Here is a 23,526-nt window from a genome sequence, read left to right as displayed (position 1 = left end):
TGATCTGAACGATTATTAACGAGGGTCGAGGGATTATTCGAAAGCCAATATAATTTCGAGGGATGGAGGAGAGGAGGGAAATGTAAAGATCGAAGAATGATTTTCTGCTTTGATAGAAGGGAATGCAAACATTGTGATTCACGAAAGAAATAGATGAAATGGGACAAAATAGGAAAGATTTTTTTTTTATAATTGCTGTTAAAATTTGATCAACAAACTTCAAAATTATTTGAAAAATTGATTATATCATATTTTTCTTTGATAATTTATAATTTAATTTTTGTTTTCAGGAAATAATTTTTCTTTCTATATACGAAACGATTTGAAAAAGATTAGAGAAAATTATCTTTATATTAATATTAATAATATATTTATATTTATAATATATATAAATATATATTATATTTATAAATATATATTATAAATATATATTTATAAATATATTTATAATATATTTATATTAATAAAATTATCTTTATATTAATATAAATTATTTCGCAAATATTTTTAATTTGTTGTGTATATCATTTCATGTATTTATTTTAATATAGGATTGGAGATGGAAGAATATTATGACTAATAATATAATAAAGATTAGAATTAAAAAATTAAAAAATATATTTAAGAAAAAAAATAAAAATTTCAAAATTCTTATGGAATTTTAAAAATTAATTTTATAGAAACTATCTTTTGCACATTAAATTTTGAAAATAAGAAATAAATTTTTTTTATTAATAATTAATGTTAAACAATAAATGATTATACAATTTTAATTTTCGTTTTAACCCAACAATACACACAATAGAGGAATAAGAATAATATGGCCTTTAGTTGTTGAATAGACAATAGCTTTAGTGGTCGCATACACGATAAGTGTTCCAAGTGTCAGTGCCAATGTCAGCGCTGAGTTATCGTCTAGTCGTTTGTCGAAGTCAACCTACGGTTTGCCAAAGATATTCGATGAGCAGAGAAGGGTTGTGATAAGATTTAAACGAAAAGCTAAAACGAATTTTTAAGTAAGTAAAATACATTTATTAAGTAAATAAATACGTTTAATCTTTGAAAATAAATTTTATCAATAATAAGATTACAATAAAGATTACAATTGACTCTTTTCTATGAATAAAATTATATATATGAAACATCACATAAAATTTATACCAGAGGCACGAATATATAAATTCTCTGTTTGAATAAGTATGTAAAATAAATATTATTTTTTTATTTTGAACTTCAATGATGAATATTTTATAATCAAATTAAATTCTGAAATAAATACTAACATGTCAAAAATATTGATCTCGTTGTTTTTTTATATCATACACGTTTAAAGTATAAAATGTCATAAATTATTGAATCGCAATCATATCTTTGGAATACAAATAACTATATATATATATAGTTTTATTCATAAAAAAAGCATCACAATTTTTATTGCGTTTTTGTTAATAAAATTTATTTTCGACTTTTCAATTTCGATAATATATTATGTAATCGATATTTCTTGAATTAGAAAATTATACATATAAAGATATAAAATATGTAAAGATAATAAAGATCAAATGAAAATAAAAATAAATTAATGATTATTAATAAAATGTCCAAATATACAAATTGTATAAATGTATATTTTTACAATATTATAAGAAATAACTAAAGTAAGAGAGAATAAATAAATAAATGAATAGAATATATTTTTATAATTGAAAAATTCTAAGAATATATTTTTTATTTTATTTTATATTATTTTTTATAACAATATATGGCATGTTTATACATATATGAAAATATATCGAATAACATCTAATAATAACTTATTAATATTTAATGTACTGTCGATATATTAATATTGTTTGTATTAATAATATTGTATTAATAAAAAAGATTTGTTTTATTTTGCATTAAAAATTGTCAAAAAATATTTAAAAAGAATCCTTTTAGTGCAATATTTTTTTATTTTGAAAATTTTCAAAAAATTAAAAAGATTTATAGAGTTTATTTCACATATTAATAAGATGAACTTATTTTAAATTGAATAAATCTATATCTATTTTATTTTATATATTTAAAGATATTCAAGTAGTTAATTATAAATAATTCAAATTTTTAAGAAACAAAATATTGTTGCAATTGAATATTGCTATATAAGAATTATTCTAATAATTCTAATTATTCTAATAATTATAAATTACAGATTTTCAATGAATTATGTATTATTAGTTAAAAAAATAAATAGTAGAAAAAAATAAAAAAAATATATTGATTACATAGATATCAATGTATTGATATACCGTATTTTATATTGTAATATATTATATATTTTTTTTTTCATATTCATATTATTTTTCATGCATATTTGCATATTTTTCATGCACAAATATTATATGCTTTTTGCATATTTATCATGCAAAAACATCTGTAATCCACCATGAAAACCTTGTATTAAAACAATTTATAATAATATGCTTAAATATTAGAAATATAATATAATGTATTATGAATAATAAGAATTGAAAAAAAAAACACCTTTTTCACAAGTAAATTTAGTAAAAAATTTTTATACTTTATGTAGAAAAATTAAAAAAAGATTAGTACGAATTAAAAATATAATTATTTACACTTTTCTTAAAAAGTCCTTGTTGACAGATGTAAAATCAAAATATTTCGCCTATCTTTTTCAGTATAATATATGTAAAAATATCTATGAATCTTCAACAAACTAATTTATATTTATATTTATATTTATTATTATTCTATTTATATTACCATTATATTAAACATTACTTATATTACTATTTAAGTAATTGAATACAAATTATTAAAAATTATTCGCTCAAAATTATCATTAAAATTAATATAAATTAAAAATTTTCAAAATTATTATAAATTATTTATACAATTTAATTGAGAATATTTTACATAGATATAATTTAATTTTTTTTTGCATATCTAATAGTATTAAAATTTTCACTATTCCATTTCTATATCTATCCATGATAAATTACCACGATGCATCAGAAGGAATTAACACGTTATTAATCAATGGAACATGTTAAAAAAAATAGACGATTATGATATACGACTAGATTGAAAAGTTAGAAGAATTAATTTAGCAAGTATTGTTGAAAAAACTTAAAATTTTGTAAATATTAAAAAATATTTCTCATTTTTTATAAAATATAAAAAAATATAAAAGTTTATACTGAAAGAAAAATAAAAGAAAAAACTCCACAAAAAATATTTAAAAAATATAAATAATTAAAATTGAATTTCCAATTGATTTTTTTTTGTATAGTTTTCTTAAAGTTAATGTTAAAATGAAATTTTTAATGGAAAAAATTTTTTGATTAATTATCTAAAAATTGTAAATATTACAGAAAAGTATTAATTTATGAAAAAGAAAAAAGATAGTTTAAAAAAAATACCTTAAAGTCGCATCTATTTCTAATTTACTCTCAATATTTAAAGTATCTTATATAAATATTTTTTATAAAGAAAATTAAAATAATATTTTAAAATAAAATAACTGATTTAGAATAAACTTTAAAATATTTTTGTTAATTTGCAAAAATCACAAATATAATTTTTAACTATTGAAAATTTTCTGTTTTAATCTTACAGTTTTTTATTATTTCATATTTTACCATATGTTTACAGTTTATATTTAATAAAAAATATTAACTTTTATATAAAACTTCTATAAGTAAAATTTTCTTTTGTTAAAGCTCTTTTATTTGAAAATTTTGATAAATCGAAATATTAATAACACAAAGATTTTAGCTTTTTCCTTCAAGATTCGAATTAATAATCGAAATATGAGTACGCATTTTTACTTTTTTATTATGCAGATATCGCATGATTTACTTTTAATATTATTCTATATATTAGATTAATGTGCTCGAATGTATGCCAACGCCAAAGAATAGATATGTAATTTATCAGTACTGGCCAATGTTAGCCACAATTTGCCTTGCTATCGATTTTCATTTCTTGAATCGAAGGACGTTGAATTAATACGCAAATATATTATATTCGAGCGTAATAAATAAAAATTATAAGAAGATACAATAAGACAACGAATAATTTCCTTTTTATATAAATAATTTTTCGTTTCACATTTTTAAAATTTTTAAATATATTCTTATTATTAAATCTGATATAAACTAACTAATATGGTTATCTACCATGAGTTATAAAATTCCTACTAATTTTTATTATTATTTTCACCGATTATTCCATATATAAAATATTTTCCATCACAAATTCTAACAGCTGTTTTCTGCTCTATACGATGTTCAGAAATATATATACATATATATAATATTATATACATATAATATATATTATATATATATATATATATATATATATATATATATATATATATATATATATATATATATACATATATATATACATATATATAATATTATATACATATAATATATATTATATATATATAAATATATATATACATATATATATATATACATATATCATAGATGACAATAGATGGCAATAGGTTAGTACGTGAATAATGAAATAAATTAATGCAAAATTTATAAAAAAATTATTAATTACACATTATTAAAAAAAAAGAAGAATAATAGTGAAATAATAAAAATTATTAATAAATATTGATAAAATACATGAGAAGAAAAAAAAAAGAAATCAACAACACACGGTGTTCCCAAGCGGTCACCCATCCAAGTACTAACCGTGCCCGACGTAGCTTGACTTTGGTGATCGAACGAGAACCAGTAGTTCCTACGTGGTATGGTCGTTGGCGATTGTTTAACTTATCTCTCTCTAGAAATACTTCTTTTATTGTTAAGTTGTGGAACATTAAAGTATTGGAAAAGGAATAAGATTTACAAGCAGTCGCATCGATTTCAATAATATTATTGTACAATATATTTTTTTAATGAAATTTGTAAAATTCAAGGAATGAAAAAGAATTTACAATGTATGAGACAGCATAGAAAATGATAAAAATAAATATATATTGATAAAATACATGAGAAGATAAAAAAAAAGAAACCAACAACACACGGTGTTCCCAAGCGGTCACCCATCCAAGTACTAACCGTGCCCGACGTAGCTTGACTTTGGTGATCGAACGAGAACCAGTAGTTCCTACGTGGTATGGTCGTTGGCGATTCTTTAACTTATCTCTCTCTAGAAATACTTCTTTTATTCTTAAGTTGTGAAACATTAAAATGTTTGTAAAAGTAATAAGATTTACAAGCAATCGCATCGATTTGAAAAATATCACATTTTACAATATATTTTTTTAACGAAATTTGTATAATTCAAAGAATGAAAAAGAATTTACAATGTATAAGACAGCATAGAAAATGATAAAAATAAATATATATTGATAAAATACATGAGAAGATAAAAAAAAAGAAACCAACAACACACGGTGTTCCCAAGCGGTCACCCATCCAAGTACTAACCGTGCCCGACGTAGCTTGACTTTGGTGATCGAACGAGAACCAGTAGTTCCTACGTGGTATGGTCGTTGGCGATTGTTTAACTTATCTCTCTCTAGAAATATTTCTTTTACTGTTAACTTGTGGAACACTAAAATGTTTGGAATAATAATAAGATTTACAAGCAATCGCATCGATTTCAATAATATTATTGTACAATATATTTTTATAACGAAATTTGTAAAATTCAAGGAATGAAAAAGAATTTACAATATATGAGACAGCATAGAAAATGATAAAAATAAATATATATTGATAAAATACATGAGAAGATAAAAAAAAAGAAACCAACAAACACACGGTGTTCCCAAGCGGTCACCCATCCAAGTACTAACCGTGCCCGACGTAGCTTGACTTTGGTGATCGAACGAGAACCAGTAGTTCCTACGTGGTATGGTCGTTGGCGATTGTTTAACTTATCTCTCTCTAGAAATACTTCTTTTATTGTTAAGTTGTGGAACATTAAAGTATTGGAAAAGGAATAAGATTTACAAGCAATCGCATCGATTTCAATAATATTATTGTACAATATATTTTTTTAATGAAATTTGTATAATTCAAGGAATGAAAAAGAATTTACAATGTATGAGACAGCATAGAAAATGATAAAAATTAATAAATATTGATAAAATACATGAGAAGAAAAAAAAAGAAGCCAACAACACACGGTGTTCCCAAGCGGTCACCCATCCAAGTACTAACCGTGCCCGACGTAGCTTGACTTTGGTGATCGAACGAGAACCAGTACTTCCTACGTGGTATGGTCGTTGGCGATTGTTTAACTTATCTCTCTCTAGAAATACTTCTTTTATTGTTAAGTTGTGGAACATTAAAGTATTGGAAAAGGAATAAGATTTACAAGCAATCGCATCGATTTCAATAATATTATTGTACAATATACTTTTTTAACGAAATTTGTAAAATTCAAGGAATGAAAAAAAATTCACAATATACGAGATAGCATAAAAATTAATAAATAATGATAAAATACATGAGAAGAAAAAAAAAGAAACCAACAACACACGGTGTTCCCAAGCGGTCACCCATCCAAGTACTAACCGTGCCCGACGTAGCTTGACTTTGGTGATCGAACGAGAACCAGTAGTTCCTACGTGGTATGGTCGTTGGCGATTGTTTAACTTATCTCTCTCTAGAAATATTTCTTTTACTGTTAACTTGTGGAACACTAAAATGTTTGGAATAATAATAAGATTTACAAGCAATCGCATCGATTTCAATAATATTATTGTACAATATATTTTTATAACGAAATTTGTAAAATTCAAGGAATGAAAAAGAATTTACAATATATGAGACAGCATAGAAAATGATAAAAATAAATATATATTGATAAAATACATGAGAAGATAAAAAAAAAGAAACCAACAACACACGGTGTTCCCAAGCGGTCACCCATCCAAGTACTAACCGTGCCCGACGTAGCTTGACTTTGGTGATCGAACGAGAACCAGTAGTTCCTACGTGGTATGGTCGTTGGCGATTGTTTAACTTATCTCTCTCTAGAAATACTTCTTTTATTGTTAAGTTGTGGAACATTAAAGTATTGGAAAAGGAATAAGATTTACAAGCAATCGCATCGATTTCAATAATATTATTGTACAATATATTTTTTTAATGAAATTTGTATAATTCAAGGAATGAAAAAGAATTTACAATGTATGAGACAGCATAGAAAATGATAAAAATTAATAAATATTGATAAAATACATGAGAAGGAAAAAAAATTCGATTTCTAGAGATCTCTCTAGAAATAGTTCCTTTATTCTTAAATTGTGGAACACTGAAATGATTCAAAAAGTAATAAGATTTGCAGATTTAATTGATTTAAATAATATCGCATTGTGCAATATATTTTTTTAACGAAATTTATAATATTCAATGTATGAAAAAAAATCATAATATGTAAGACAACATATAAGAGTGTAGAAATTATAAATATTAATGAAATACATAATATACATGAGGAGGTAGAAAAAGAAAACGAACAATACTCGTTGTTCCCAAGCTGTATGTTTCTACTTTTTTTTATAATTGATTTTTATATTTTGAATATTCCCAATTAATTGTAATGTATCAGTTATATTGGTTAACAGTTACAATCTTAAAAAGTAACGATGACAAGTCTGATGGAAAAAGAGTAATTATGAAAATAAGTGTAGAAAGAAAAATAGAAGTTTAAAAGAGAAATAAAAAATTTATATTAATGTTTATATTAACTCTTATATTAAAATTCGAATTATAACTCTTGAAAATTATTTTTTGTAAATAATATATTGAGATTATCTGAAGGTTGTTATCGAATAATTGTAAATAAAATTCTTTGTTATAAAGTAATAATTCTTTTAACGTATTCGTATCTTTAATAAACAGAAGATGTCCGATAATCGCGAATTGATTAATGAAGGTTCTATTGTGTAATGCAGAGGTTGCTATCGTTTCAACATTCGCCATGATCAATGATTCATAAACGCATATGTGGATAAATGATACTTGTTGTCAAATATATTAATATCCGAATTGAATTCCATTGGTCCATATTGTCTAACGTGTAGAATGTAAAATAATCATTAATTTCTAAGTATTCAAATGAAACCTAAAAATGATGATTATTTAGTATTGATTTTTTTATAAGTAAGAAAAGTTCCGTTTATAGAGATTGATATAGCGATATATCGGAAACGAAAGGATAAGGACGTGGCTCATTGGTAACCCGCATAATCGTATAACTCTTGGCGTTCACGATGAGAAATGAGAAAGTTTGGAAACAAGTCGACTGATCGTGATCGATCAGTTAGAGGGAGGATAGTAGATTCAATTCATCCGACGCGAACTTGCAATTTTTCTGATCTCGGTGCACGCGAATGATTCCACAGGGAACGCGTTTGGCATGGAAATGTCTGTTTACTATGTAAAGCGTTGCTCTCGATTACGAGAGCTTCTACGTTTATTTTTTCATTCTTTTTAGAATTTTCAAAGATATATTAATATATTATAATAAATTATTTCCTATTGTTTATAATTCCAACTAAAATTTTGACAAATTTAGTATCGAAGTCAAGAGATTACAATCAACTCTTTTGTTTATATCAAAAATTGTTCATATCATTCAATTTTTGATTATAATAATTATTTAATAATGCAGTAAGTTTGAAGTTTAAAAAAAAAATCAAGTCAATAGCAGATTTTTATTATTAAGATATATTTGAATTTAAAAAATTTTTAAAATAAAGAAAACAAAAAATTTATTTTCAATCTTAAGTAAAAAAAAGTGATATCCAGTTACAAGTTTAGTATATCACTGAACTTATTTTGATCCTCTGGAAAATTATTTGATATACACTAGCTCGCAAAAATGAACGCTATAAGAAGAATTTAACTTTGAATGAAAATTTATGAATATATACAATTTTTCGATAGCAAATCTAAAGAAATAAAATCAATTTTGAATAGTTTAACAATTTAAGAATTAAAACTTAAATTCATTAAAACTTGCGATTGATTCTATCTTTTTAATCTAATCTTTTTAAAATAATTTTTTACTAGAAAAAAAAATTGCTCCATATAACCCATTATTCAAAAATTTATTTTTTAAAAATTTCTTATACTTTTTAATCCATTTATTTTATACACTTTAATCAAATTTAAATATTATTTTTATTATTATTATTATTATATATTACAAGAATCAAAATATTCATGAATATTTGATAATGAAATGGGAACGGATATCGATTCGTTTTGATTTTCTTGGATTATCACTGCATTCACATAATTCGACAAGTTTCCATACCAAAAACTTTTGATTCGTATGAAATACTCATACACGAACAAAAAAAAAAAAACGACGCCACAAAAGCATGACCACTTCTCTATCGGCTATCAGAATATTAAGAATATACGAGGGATCGGTGGAAAGGATTACCAGTTGGCCGGAAATCGAAGGTTGCAGAGTTTGCGCGGTTTAGAATTCAATATGATCGGAGAGGAAAAATTACGAGATCGAGATGATTTCACGAACAGTTCCAGGTATCGAAGGCAGGGGAAGATTTCAATAAGTCCGGAAAGCGAATTGGAAACAGGTATCAATGAATCTCGCGATTTTGCAGTCGTTCATCGAATACGAACGAATAAACATTGATGCGGTGGTGTGATCCGATTGTCGCGGGAATAAGCTGTAGAAAATCCTTTCGAATTTTGAATTGGAAGATATAGCAATGTTGCAGCCTTATTTTTCTTTTTAACTGTGTTGGGGATTTCTGTACTACAAGTAGCATGGTATCAAAGCGATCGGAATTTTTGTCTCTTTTCTGTGATAGTTCAGTGCAAATGAAAAACTTGCGATTTTTTCGGTGGAGAAATAACAATCTTAGAATAAAAAAAAAAAAAAATAAAATAAATATAATGGTATAGCAAAAGTTGAATTAATTGATGAATAATTGATATTTCTATATCTAATTGATTTCAAAATAAAGAAAAATTCTTTGTAATTTACAGGTTAGGATAGGTTAGAATTGTTAAAATCTAATTGAGATCTAAGAAAAATATATTTGATATTTAAGAATATATTTTATTTAAGAATATATTTAAAAATATCGATACATTTTTGCATATGAATTAATTGATAAGCTTGTTTGGACATATCAATATTATTTATTTCTATTATTCTATCATTCTCTATTATCTAAGATTTAATATAGAAAAGAATCGGTTTATTTATTAAGTTACAAACAATTAAAGTATGCATTAGAAATAAGATTGGAACAGAATGAAACAGTTCTCGTTTCGTTTTATTTAACGTGAATTTAAGCTTTATAACTTGATAAATAAGTTTCAATCGATATTCGATATCGATTTCATCATTTGGAATTCCTCTTAAAACTTTGTTTCACTATCAAAGATTTAAAATTTTTTCTTTACAAGATATTCAAATGCAATTTCTTCATTATCTCTTTATTAATTTACAATTTAACGACATTATAATAAAATATTTAATAAATACTTTGGGAAAGAATAATATAATATCTTTTAAACAAAAAGAGATTTACACTATCTTTAAACAAAAGGATTTTAAAAATCTACACTATATTTTAATTCTTAAGAAATTAAAATATTTAGATATTCAATAAAAGAATAATTAATGGGTAGAAATATATGTTACGTTATATATTTTATGTAAAAGAAATATCAGTAGAATTGTATTATGAATTTACATTTATCTTAATTTGCATTGCAATACTATTCTCAATTAAAATTCTTCATTCTAGAATTTTCTCATTTTTAAAATATTTTGTTAAAATATTCGATATTTCTTTTAAATAATATTAAAAGGTCTACATATTTTATAGAGATCTAGATTAATTTACTTGTTCTAAATTATTTATATTTAAGGATAGAATAAATGAAATTTCAGTATTCATAAAAAATTATTTTACACGCAATATTTTAAATGAAGCATAATATAAAATAATATTCTACAGGATTTTATGATAAAATGACAAATGTCAATTTATTACATTTGTTTGTTATTTGCGTAAAAACTATTGTTATATTTTATTTCCATGTTTTTTATATAAATTTGTAATTTAATAAATCAAGTCAACTAACATTTGTGTTTATTTCAAGCTATCAAGAATCAATTTTCCAAAAGTATTTCACAAATATATTAATACCTTGTATATTCAAATTCTCTTGGATATTGTATTTGGATTTTTTTAGTTCTTGAATTAAAACTTTTATATCTTTTAATAATCAGTTAGAATTTTTATTATGTATATTGTACATTAAAATATGCAAAACGTAATATAAAAATATTATAATATTTTAGACAAATTGTAATTATTACAATGTCAATTACAATTTAAAATTTTTTATTGTTTATATTGTACATGAAAATATGCAAAACATACGTATAATATAAAAATACTAAAATATTTCAGAAAAATCATAATCCATTTAAATGAACAGTTTTTTAGATAATCAATCTGAAGGAATATGAATCAAATATGAAATTAAATTACAATTTCTAAATGTTTATGATATATGTTTGATATGACATAAAATAAATACACTTAAAAGTAATACACTTAAAAGTATATTTACTTATTCAGTAAATATTTTGAATTAATGAATTTGATACTGATATATATCAATTTTTTTAAATAAATTTAAATGTAAAATCCATTTGATTCCATTCCATTTTTCTTATCATTATTTACTGTTTTCAAAGTTTTACAGAAATGAAAATTGCTTTCATTATTTTTTTGAAATTCTAATAATTTTGATTTATTATTTTCACTAATATAGACTTTTCAATATTATACTTTGTTATTATTAAATTAAATACACTTTTATTATTTTTTTTTAATAATATTTAATTTATCTTTCAATTTATTATTCTTCTTTTTAATCACGATATAAAAATTTTTACATTAAATTATTATTAACATTAAATTAACATGAGATATTAAACTCGAGCATTTGAAGCATATTTCAAAATGTAAATATACACAATTTTACACATTCATGACTCATTGTAAATTCGGATAATCGATATTTCTCAATTTCTAACAAATTATTACTTTAATTTTACATAGGAAAAAAATATCGAGAAACTTAAATAACTTATCCGCATATCGCTATTTTTCTCTCTCTCTCCCTTTCTCTCCTTCTTTCTCTCACTTGTATGCATTGGTTTAACCCAAATATCGAATGTCAATAAGAGAGAAAAAAAGATGATTTTCACGGACACGAAATCTGGATGCTCGTTTCGATCGATACACATTCCTCCCCCTTTTCTTTTTTTGTTCTCTTTCCTTGTTTTCCCCATTCAAAGCAAGAGAAACCGTAAAAAAAAAAAAAAAAAAAAGAATAAAGAAAACAAAGAAACTCGCGGAGACACGCATCCAGTCGATTTGAAAATAATAACGAATCCAATCGATTCGAACGACAGAGCGTAGATTAACCGATTCACAGCTCTCGACTCCCGCTTAGTTACCGCCAACTTTGATCTACCATTCGAAATGTGTTGGAAGAGGCAGAAAGTGGATGGTTCCGACACACGGGCAGAAGGGAGCTCTCGGTTAGAGTTCGGAGCTCCGGCCAACCGATACTCTCCAAAGCCCAGTTTCCAACCTTTTGAGATTCCATTACGGCGCCGCGGGCGGAGGCAGAGGAATCAATATTTAAATTCGTAATGGAAACGTCTGGCTGCAATTACGGGAAACGGCCGAATTTTCACCGTTTTTTTTTTCCCCCGAATTCCCCGCCAACATTCTTCAATCATCCTTTGCCATTTCCCGACAGACAAGCTCGTACGCGACACGAGCTGCGGCGGACGGATGCAAACAATTTCGAATTCTCTGATCGAGGAAAGAAAGAAAGGGGGGAGAGAAGAAGAGAGACGGTCGAGACCATCACCGCGTAACTGAGCGCCACTGGTCGGAATCGAGTTTGAGTCGGCGGTCGAGGTAGAATTGTGCGTGGATCAATAAATCGCGCGTGGAATAGAACGGTTGGACGGAGTTGCGAAGCAGGGAATAAAGGGAGCTTACGAGGCAGCTTCGAATTTAGTCGAGCGACGTCTCTGCCGATTCCGGTCGAGTGAAGTATCGTTATCGCCGATTCCCCGATCCGCCCCGCCGCGTAAATACAACCCCGCCTCGTCCGCACACTTTTATACAGCGGCGAATACCGAAGGTATTTTGCACCGAAACGGCGATTGTCCTGGAAATCTGGAAATCTGCTCGCAGCCAGTGAACAGCGCGCGGATAAGTCGATGACGTTTTCGAGGTTTCGGGGGGAAGGGAAGCTTGGGAGGGGATCGTGTCGAGTGGGGGGGACGAGGTGGATGATGGGATGATGTTATGGGATGGGTAGGAGAAGCGAAAGGTAAATCGCGCGCAAAGCTCTGAACAGCCCGACATCCGAGAATCTGGAAATTCCAGACCACCGCGTGTGTATCCTCGGCGGAGGAAGAGAGGAGAGAATGTGGGGCGAGTTAACGCGAAGCTACGACCACCGTTAATACCGGGGCTCGCTTTCGAAGCTTTGTTCGATTCGGCTCTTGCAAACTTTCTCTCGACGACTCGTAATCCCGAACGGGGCTACCGCCAAGAGGGGTTTCTCGAATCGCGAAACTTGACGGCACCGGAATTCGCCTTCTCCTTTTTACCGTCACTTTTTCCGCTTGTCCAAAGTTTCGAAACAAACGTGTAACGCTCGAGCGGCTGTTCCTTTCCGTCTCGAACTAGAAATGAAAATGGGAACTGAGAATACTTCGAAGAAGGGACGGGGTGAGAGGGAGGGGGGAGGGAGCGTTTACGCGTTTCGTCCGAATAGTTGTGTTCAACGTGTGTTATCTGCATGTTGTGAAAATTTTCTTTTTGTCTAAATGTGAAAAAAATAAAAGGATGAAAGTGAATGTAATTTACTCTTTATTTAAATGTAAATTTAAAGATTTAGTTTAATATTGTTGATTGACTAAAGGTTAAATATTCGATTAAATGTAAGAAAATAAAACTAATAATATTTGTACATGCATTAAAATTTAATAATATTATGTAAAAATAATTTTTTGTTATTATTGATTAAATTATTGAAACAAAAAAATCGCAAGATAGAATAGGTTCTTCATATTATTCAAAATTTTTCAATTATCAAAATTGAAAATACAATTAAATTCAATATAAAAATATGTGTATCTATTTATTTATATTCATAAAATAGATATACTTCTTAAATCGTTAAACATGATCATAGACAAACATTACAGAATTAATGAAAGTCGAAATTATTTTGAATATTTTTATTATAATTACTTGATGATTGAAATATCATTATAATAAGTCTTTTTCCTACTTTTTAATTTTAGTTTTAGAAATAAAAAATAATTACAGTGAACGAAATCAAATATAGCAGCTGAGTTCAGTAGAATTTTTATTATCTCCTTTTTTCTTTTTTATTATCCTGTTGAATATTGTTGAAAACTACATTATTTGCATGTGAACAATTTTATTTGAAACGATATGTGACTTATTATTCATTTAGAATTTAATCTAACACTATAATTATTTACACCACATTATAACAAGTATATATCAATTATAAGAGCGAAGAAATAATTGTAGAACGTGATAAAAGCAATTACACTAATATTACAGATTGCCTTCAATACGATGAAACTTCATTACTTCGATCGAGATAGTAATATTAAGTTTGCTTCGAATAATGAATTGAATCATGAAAATTATGATAAATATGACATACTTCAATATTTGAAGTGAAAGATGTAAGGCACTTTGCCGAATTAAATTTAATCTTTAAATTGAAAAGTATTTTAATATATAGATAAAAAAATTTGAAACTCATAAATCTTTAACAAAATCATTTAATTAATTCATATTTCATCATTGCTATTAATAACATTTATAAGATGAACATCAAGAAAATAATTTGTTCATCAATTAATTTTGATAATCTGAGATTCTATGATACTTGTTTTCAGATGAAAATTCAGAGTCATGGTCTGATAGGCAAGTACATTATTGTGCAGTATAAAATAACTCCCTTAGTTTTCTGATTATATTTTCATGAGAAAATATAGAAACATACTCAATTAACTTAATTAATACGTGTAAAAAAATTGGATGATCGAATTTTTTTGAATAATGGAACGATTGAAATATGAAAATTTATTATCGTATTATTATATAATATTTATGTATAATATATAATTATTTTTTTAATTTTTTTTCCTAAAATAAAAATCTTTTTTAAAATTATTCCTGTAAGATTATTTTCTCTTTTTATGTTTCATATTATCATTAAAGATTATTTCTGTTGATTTTTTTATCAGTTTCATTTTTTATCATAATCCTCAAGTTAAACCATTATCAAAATTTAATTTCGTCTATTTTCACTATATTTTATTTTTTCAAAAAATTATTCTATGTTTAATATTCAGTACAAATTCATAATAAATATTCGAATAATCAAGATTCTACTGTACAATCTCAATCATTATAACCTTTATATCTAAAAACAAATTGCATGATTACACGATCTACAAAATATTACAATAAACAATGGATAAGCACGGTATCCAAAAAAGCCGGTATAAAGAAATAAAACCAGTTACTTTTCAAATTATGGACGTTGATATAAGATCTCACGATGCAGTCACGACGCAATGCAATCGATGGACAGAGGCGTATCGGAAAATGGAAGTAGTAGGAAACAGTTGAGAAGCGTAATCATCCTCTAGGCGCGCAATTTACATGGATAATGCAGGAGGAAGGAGGATCCTTCTTACGCCTGACCCAATAAGACGTAACTGGTCGACCCTAAGCGAACGGTTGAAATTCAATTACGCGAATCGAGCTGAGCGCGACCGCGGATTCGACCCCTTCGAAGCCAAGGAAAACCTAATAACGAAACAATGACCGGTCGCTTTCCAAAGATACCGAATCGAATTTTCGATTGAGCAATGTTCTTAACTCTGTTCCTTCCTTCGTTACCCTTGAAACGTTGGGGCGAACAGCATTGGCGGTCGATTCGAAATTTGATAAAACTTAGACGAAGCGACGATGAAGAATAGAGGCTCAAAATAGAGAATTTTTAGAATAATTTGTGTATACGGGAGATATATGTTTTTATATTTTTATAGATGGAAAAGTGAGAATTCTGCGAGACGTTAAATGTGTTTGTGAGATGTTTTTGAAAGGTTCTAAAGCAAAGAGAAAACTTCGTATGCAAAAATGTCGACTTATTGAGTTACAGGCGATTGAAGTTTGAGTTAGATTGAACGAGAGAGGCTTGATAAAAATTTTAATGATTGCTTATGAAATTTTGAACATAAAATTGGAATTTAAATAGAAATTTGTTTCGTTATTTAAATATAATGATAGGCACTATATTTTGAATTTTTTATATTCGTTTGTATGTCACATGTATTCTCTAAGTTTTGTATATAATATTTATAACTATTTATAACTTAATAAATTAATATCAATATTTTTAAAAGTCAATTTTTATTTTTATTTTAATCTCCAAAAGTATTTCACGTACTATATATTTGTAAAGCGATAAAGTATTATCTATTTTATGCTATTTTAAATATTCATAAATATGAAATTTTATAAAATATATATTATATAAAATAAAAAAATGAAAAAAAAGTATATGCATATTTTGATTTATTATTGTAAAGTTAATACCAAAAGTATCGATTTTTTATATTAAAAATAACATTTACAATATTTAAATATTTATTTTATATATTTTCTATATTTGAAAAATTTTTCAAATTTTATAAAGATAAAATCTGATCTAACGCAATGATCATTATTAAATATAAACGTGTTTAAGATTTTTGGACAAAGTAGAAAATTTAAAAAAGTGATTCTAGAATTTAATTGTAAAAAGAAGCATAAAAATTACTGTGCAAAAATATCCGTTAAAATTTATTTTCAATTTAATTTCACATTGAATGAAATGACACAATGGTGAGACATTTCTATTTCCATTATACTCCATCTTTGTCTCGCTTCATCTAGTGTAAAATTAAATTGCATATAACTTGGAATACGAGTTTCAAGGGACATTTTTGCATACCAATTTTCTGCATTAGTTTCTAGGATCTCTTAAATTTTCTATTTACTACTTTATTCGTGAAAAAGGATCTTACACATCTTATGAACACATATATTCCCAAAACTAAAATTTTATATTTTGAATTCTTCTTTCCCTTCATTTTTTTCATATCAAATAACATTCTCCAGAAAAATTTCGTATTAAAGACACGTACATTGACTGCCAATCATCTCTGAATAATCAAACCCATCAAAAATAATGGATTTCACATTTTTTCTTTTACAATTCCTAAGAACGTGAAAACGTTCTTTCGAAAATTAATTAATAAATTATTCTAACTTAAAAATGTGATTACATATCTTCCTAACATCGCTTTTATTACAATGATTTACACGTGAAATAACTAGATACGATTGTTCTAACGTTAAACTATCTCTATACACCGATATCGTATTCGAACGTACTATCAGATCATTCGCAGAGTGATACAAAACTTGCGCACGGTATAATGTAGAACGTGCGTCGACGCATCGCAAGAGGAGAGAAAACGAGTGTATTTTATTAATCAGTAGGGGCATCGTTCGAGTTACGTCCGGTCTATCGAACAGCGAAATTGCTTGTCGTCCGAGCTTTGAGAACGTATAATACGCACCTATAAATTGAAACAATGCTCGAAATCGCCAGACACCATTATGTCGACTGTTTATCCATTAACGGTGGCCGTTGTTTAGGAAAAATGACCGGCACGGATGAAAGGTGGGCGCGGATAAAGAGGGGTCTCGGGAAAGGGTCTCACGGCCGAGGGAAACAATGAGCGCGCTTCAATTATCGCGCGTGTAAAAAAATCCGCTTATATCCTCGGCGAAACCGAGTATCGACCCTGCCCCTCCCCCTCTCCCCCTCCCTCTTCCCCCCTTTCCCCCATAACTTCAGCAAATAGCTTTCCCGTGGGGATTTTAGGGAAATCTGGAACACGGCCAATGCTGTTCCATCGCGTTACATCGCTTCTGCCTGACTTTATATTCTTTTCATTTCTTCCTGCCTATTTTCTCGTTTATTCGTTTGCCAATGCAACGAGTTACAAGCGGCCCTGAAACAACTCTGCCCTATCCTCCTCCTCCTCGTCCTCTTTCTCTCTTTCTTTTTCTCGTGGCTCATCGTTCTCCGTCTTCCTTCCACTTTTCCTTTTCTCGAGCGGGTTTCTCGCGAAGCTCGCCTATCCCTACGAAAAGTTTCGTCGTTAAGCGCGTCCGAATCTCGAATGTTCGAACCAATGGAAACGGCTATACCGTCTTCTCCTCCTATAATCCGAAACTTTCGCGTATCCAATTTCCGATTTTTGATTCTTATCGTATAGAAGGGATATTGTTCTATCTCCAGTTTGTCCCTCCCTCTCGATTTCACTAATCAACAAGATGGAAAGAATATAAGGAAAGGGTATATAAATAGATAGACTATTTTTGCTCTTTAAAAATTTAATTTTCGTGATTTATGGATCAGATCTACACTGGCCAGTCGCGAACCAGTTCGTTGTTTACCGATTATCTCTCTGTAATGTTGCGTATGCATTGGCTAAAGCTGCTTACGAACTATTTGCAAGCTGTTGCAACGTGTATAGATGAAGCATCTATTCATTAACGAAAACAGTTCACGAAGATTGTTGGCAAACATTATTTATTGGTTAATTCGTTATTCACGATATTTCGTAAAAGAATGAATGAAATAACGTATGAATTGTTTCGCACACAATTGGATAATGATTATTTGATTCTCTGTATATTTCTTGCGCATTGCTTATTCTCTCGAGTAAAAATTGTTTTTGTTTTCCAGGCGAATTTATTACCAGTTGCAATTTGCTGAAGTATCTACGCTACCTACGAGCTGTTTCATGAATAGTTCGCAAGCTGTTCACTCGAATAGCAGTCTAAAAATGGTATAAGATTCACAGGCGAACAATATGTGCAAAGGTTATTCGCTGATCAATTTGTCGTATACGCAAAGAATATTCATATTGTTAGTTCGTTGTTGCGAATAAAATTAAAATACAGTGGAGATATACGAGAATCCGAAAATATTGGAAATTCAATAGTAGAAAGATGGAATCAGGTCGAGTCGAGATCCGAAAATATCTTAGAAAATTCGAGAATGTTGGAATTTTCAAGAATTTCGAGATTCTTGTGAATTTCAGAAGATTCTTGAGAGTTATAATCGATAAGATCATTAGAGATGGAATATTATAAAACAAAATAATAATTAAATATACGAAGTTGAATAATTACTATGAATAATTCATTGATTATTTTTTTTTTATTAAATTTTAATAAAATTGAGCGTTCCTTCGATTTTTAATCAAAAGTTACGAATGTAGTTCAGAAATATTTTAATTTTCGAAATTTTTAAGGATTTCGTTGAATTTTTAAGAAATCTCGACAATAATTTTCAATCCAATCTGATCCGCCATTTTTTATTATATGGATAGAAAATCCAATGAATGTGGATCTAGTTGTGCAGTGTTCGCACAAATGTCCACAGAATACAGTTTACAACTAATTGACGATCTTGCAAACAGTTCGTTTATAGAAAACAGATCCATACTATTGCTTACGAATTGCTCGCGGCAGTTTGCGAACGGTGTTCGCTGGCAGAGTGAATTTGGAGACATTTCTGTGATAATTAGCAAGCAACGGGCTAATCAAGTGGAAAATGATCGATACATCATTTTAAATAATGTAAATATATTATAAACATAATAAAGCACTGTTGAAATAAACTATTATTTAAATAATTATTGAAATAAAATTCTTATTTTATTTATAATAATATTTGAATAATAATGCACATAATGAATAAATTTAATTTTAATATTTATTATTTTATTTAGCATTTATTATTAATTTATTAATTTGATTTTATTAGAAAAATATAAAGCATATATTTTTTTTATAGTATTTTTATTTTTCAATAATTTTTTTTTAATCTATAATTTTTGATATATACATATATATGTACATATTTGCAAAGAATTTTATTATTTATTATTTTTTATTTTATATTATTATTTGAAATAGTCAAATTTAATAAATCATTCAAAATAATATATTTGTTAAATAGATATTAAAATTCATTTACAAATATTTTTATTTTAAATAAAAATTGATTGATTTTTTATTTCATTTAAAATAATTCGGATTTTTATTTCTTATTTTCATTTAAATAAAAAGTATTTAATCCTGTCGTAAATTCCTGTTGGTATTTTGGAAGGCTTAGTATGGAATAATTGACTGCTGTTGGTCATTAGTCAAATGTTTATCTGGAGTTTATCCCATGTCTCTCCTACAGGATTAAAGACTTTTTTTTATCTGAAATGGAGAAACAAATAAAAAGAATAATTAATTACTTCAATGAAATAATAAATGATGAGCAATAAAAAAGCAATAAATTTATTTAAAATTTATCATATGAAACACGAGGATAAAGCTTTCCTTGCCTTTTATATTACAATAAGTTTTATAAACTTCAAATTAAAATGTATTTTAAATTAATTTTTTGACGTAAATAGATTAATATTATTCTTTATAAACTATAATGTGTTGCATCGATTAATATTAAAAATTATATAATTTTGTTTAAAAAATTAAAATTCACATTCATATGATTTTATGCACCAATTTGCAAAAAAAACTGTACATAATGTATTCTTTTTCTAAACAATTTTTTATTTACCTACTCTGTTTTTTTTTCTTCTTCTTTTATTTTTGTTTGTTTGCAGATTTGCATCCTGTATATTGGATTATTTTTCAATGATCAATTTTAGAGACCAGAAGCTACTGTACATATATAAAAATGTTAATTAAAGCTTATCTGTTGAATTATATGAACAATTTAATTTAAGTTTGTATTCGATGAAGCGGAAATAGAATAAGAGGAATATAGAATAGTCTTGTTCTATCTCACTTCATTCAAAAGTTTCAATTACTTAATAATTTAATAAGTAAATTTCAACAAATATTATCTTTTCAACTTTTGTGTTTATTATGCCTTTTAGAATCAATCTTTTAAAGATATTTATGAATGTTAAAAGAAAAATCTAATTTTAGATTTTTTGAAATTATCATGATTTCATTTTTTTAGAATAGCAAGTCATATTTTAATATTATTTTACTGATAAAATATTTATTATTCTACTTTTCCAAAATGATATTTGAATGATATTCTAGATTTTTAATATTATCGAAAAAATAAATTTTCTTATAGATAATCATCAACTCATTTGACGTGTAACAGAACAATTTATAATTTGTTAATTTTCTAACACTGTCATTTCCTTATTTATTTTCTGAAAAAATTTAACATATTTAATAGTGAAAATTATATAAATATTTCCTTAAAAAAATTAAAGAAAAATTAAATATCATAATATCGATGAAAAATAAATCAAACTGTATACTTAAATCATCACCAAGATCAATAGCGAAAAGAAGAGGAAGAAGAGACATGTTCAAACAAACTTGTGCGTATTTTTTTTTTTTATCTCTTTCTTTTATTCTTCTCGCGCTTACGTCGCTCACAGTAATCGAGCGGGGTGTCAGGACAATACAGCTTGTATTTCGTACGCTCCACCAATGGGTCCTGAGTCATACTCGTCCATTCAAACTTCTTAGACAACGAAAACGGGGGCGAGGGTTTTAAAGTTGCATTATTAGTCGAGATAGACGTCAAAGCTACGAGTCGAGTTTGGGGTGCAGATTTGTTTTCGAGTTTGCTCGTGCACGCTTCGCTGCGTGGGCATTCGTTTAATTATCGAATGTAAATAGGTTCGTTAGGGTGGTGGTTTTTGTGCCATCCCCCATATCACCTCGATCCTCTCGAGAAACGGAATGACTTGTCGTTGCATCCCTCGAAATTCCTTCATCCCTTCTGATACGATTTTCCAAAACGTGAGACCGTAATTGAGCACCACTTTCGATAATGGGCGTTCCTTCAGATATTCTCCTTTTCCGAGTATTTTATATCCAATTTTATGATTTACTAAGTGTGTTACTAATATGTTTGTAAATTATTAACGGGGTATTGCAATAATTTATCGAAATACGAAGAATTAATGAATAATAGAAGAATTAAAAGGAATATCTTAAACTGAGAAATGGTCTTTTTTTAATTTAATATTTTGCAAATTAAATAAATGAGATAATGTTATAAAAAACTTTTTATTTTTGTCAATTTTCATTTTAATAATTTTAAATAATATCGTTTTTAATATTAGTGTTATGTTACTTCAATATTACCGTATAATTTCGATACGTAATACATTATGAATTTACGATCAAAATGAATGATTCATTAAATTTATTATTACTTATAAATGTAGTACAATTATGTTAAAAATTATTGAAATTCAAGCCATTAAAAGCTGATTATCGTTTTTGAATTAAAAAAACATGCATTTTATTTTATTATTTTATTATTAATTTTTATATATCTTTTTGTATATCAACCAACTTTTATTTTAATTTCTAGAATCAATTTTCCAAACAAATCCAAACGAACGTTCTCATATTTCTTAATTGATCACATTCTATTGAAGTTTGTAAAAATATAATCTTATCTATGAAGTATTTCTTCAATTGCTTCCAAAAAAATCATTAAAAAATCATTAATATGATTGACTAAAAATTGTTGCTTACAAAAATTGTTTTTAAATTTTAACATAATACAATACAGAAAATCAATCATTATATCTACACATCAAATACTTCTATCTCCAAATTATTATTTTTTTTATTCTCTTTTATACTTGATATCATTGATTTATTTGTTTATTTGTAAGTCAAATATATTTAATTTCTTGAGAGTGAATAATCAGATGAATTATACTTATAACTTATAAATATGAAATTAATTAGATATTATTTATTATTTGATGATTATTAAGAAGATTATATAACTAGATATAACATCATACATACAGTACAAAAGTTGTTAATTAATATTTCAGAAATTAATAAAATTAATAATAGTTAAAATTAAAATTTTAGTCTTAAATCCCACCTCTTTTAGAAAACATTTTCTTATCCATTACTTATTTATTTTTGTCGAGTATCTGTACTTTCAACGTAATACAAATAGAAAAATAGATTCGTATCATTATGGTACAGTACATACAGATAAGAAATAAATTGAATATTGAGTTGGTGACAATATAGCTAGTGTCATTACTATCGAGCTCAAACAAATGAAACAAATGAACGACATGTTTCATTTATTACAGCTTGCCACGTAAATTATAATAAATTATGCGATGTTAAATTTATGATTTCCAATAAGACAGATACAACGTTTATCTTTTGGTCCAAGTTAACAAAATTAGCATCCCCCAAGCAAGATAATATTAGCCAAAATAACGAAGCGACAGCTCACATAG

At 26.7% G+C, this 23,526-nt stretch overlaps 7 non-coding genes across 7 annotated transcripts; all 7 read right to left on the bottom strand.

Moving 5' to 3' along the window:
- Window positions 1-4,669: 4,669 nt before the first annotated feature.
- LOC113218695 lies at window positions 4,670-4,788 on the bottom strand. Its single transcript, XR_003304477.1, has one exon. It is a non-coding gene; the product is annotated as a 5S ribosomal RNA (ribosomal RNA).
- A 250-nt stretch (window positions 4,789-5,038) lies between these two features.
- On the bottom strand, window positions 5,039-5,157 carry LOC113218685. Its single transcript, XR_003304467.1, has one exon. It is a non-coding gene; the product is annotated as a 5S ribosomal RNA (ribosomal RNA).
- A 253-nt stretch (window positions 5,158-5,410) lies between these two features.
- On the bottom strand, window positions 5,411-5,529 carry LOC113218684. The gene has a single exon (XR_003304466.1). It is a non-coding gene; the product is annotated as a 5S ribosomal RNA (ribosomal RNA).
- Window positions 5,530-5,780: 251 nt separating this feature from the next.
- LOC113218699 lies at window positions 5,781-5,900 on the bottom strand. Its single transcript, XR_003304481.1, has one exon. It is a non-coding gene; the product is annotated as a 5S ribosomal RNA (ribosomal RNA).
- Window positions 5,901-6,148: 248 nt separating this feature from the next.
- On the bottom strand, window positions 6,149-6,267 carry LOC113218677. The gene has a single exon (XR_003304458.1). It is a non-coding gene; the product is annotated as a 5S ribosomal RNA (ribosomal RNA).
- A 238-nt stretch (window positions 6,268-6,505) lies between these two features.
- On the bottom strand, window positions 6,506-6,624 carry LOC113218683. The gene has a single exon (XR_003304465.1). It is a non-coding gene; the product is annotated as a 5S ribosomal RNA (ribosomal RNA).
- A 251-nt stretch (window positions 6,625-6,875) lies between these two features.
- On the bottom strand, window positions 6,876-6,994 carry LOC113218682. Its single transcript, XR_003304464.1, has one exon. It is a non-coding gene; the product is annotated as a 5S ribosomal RNA (ribosomal RNA).
- Window positions 6,995-23,526: the final 16,532 nt, after the last annotated feature.

Source organism: Apis mellifera, linkage group LG3 (genome assembly GCF_003254395.2).
Source record: "Apis mellifera strain DH4 linkage group LG3, Amel_HAv3.1, whole genome shotgun sequence".
Classification (NCBI taxonomy): domain Eukaryota; kingdom Metazoa; phylum Arthropoda; class Insecta; order Hymenoptera; family Apidae; genus Apis; species Apis mellifera.
Note: the sequence above shows the minus strand (reverse complement) of the source record. Positions and strands in the feature narration are given on the sequence as shown.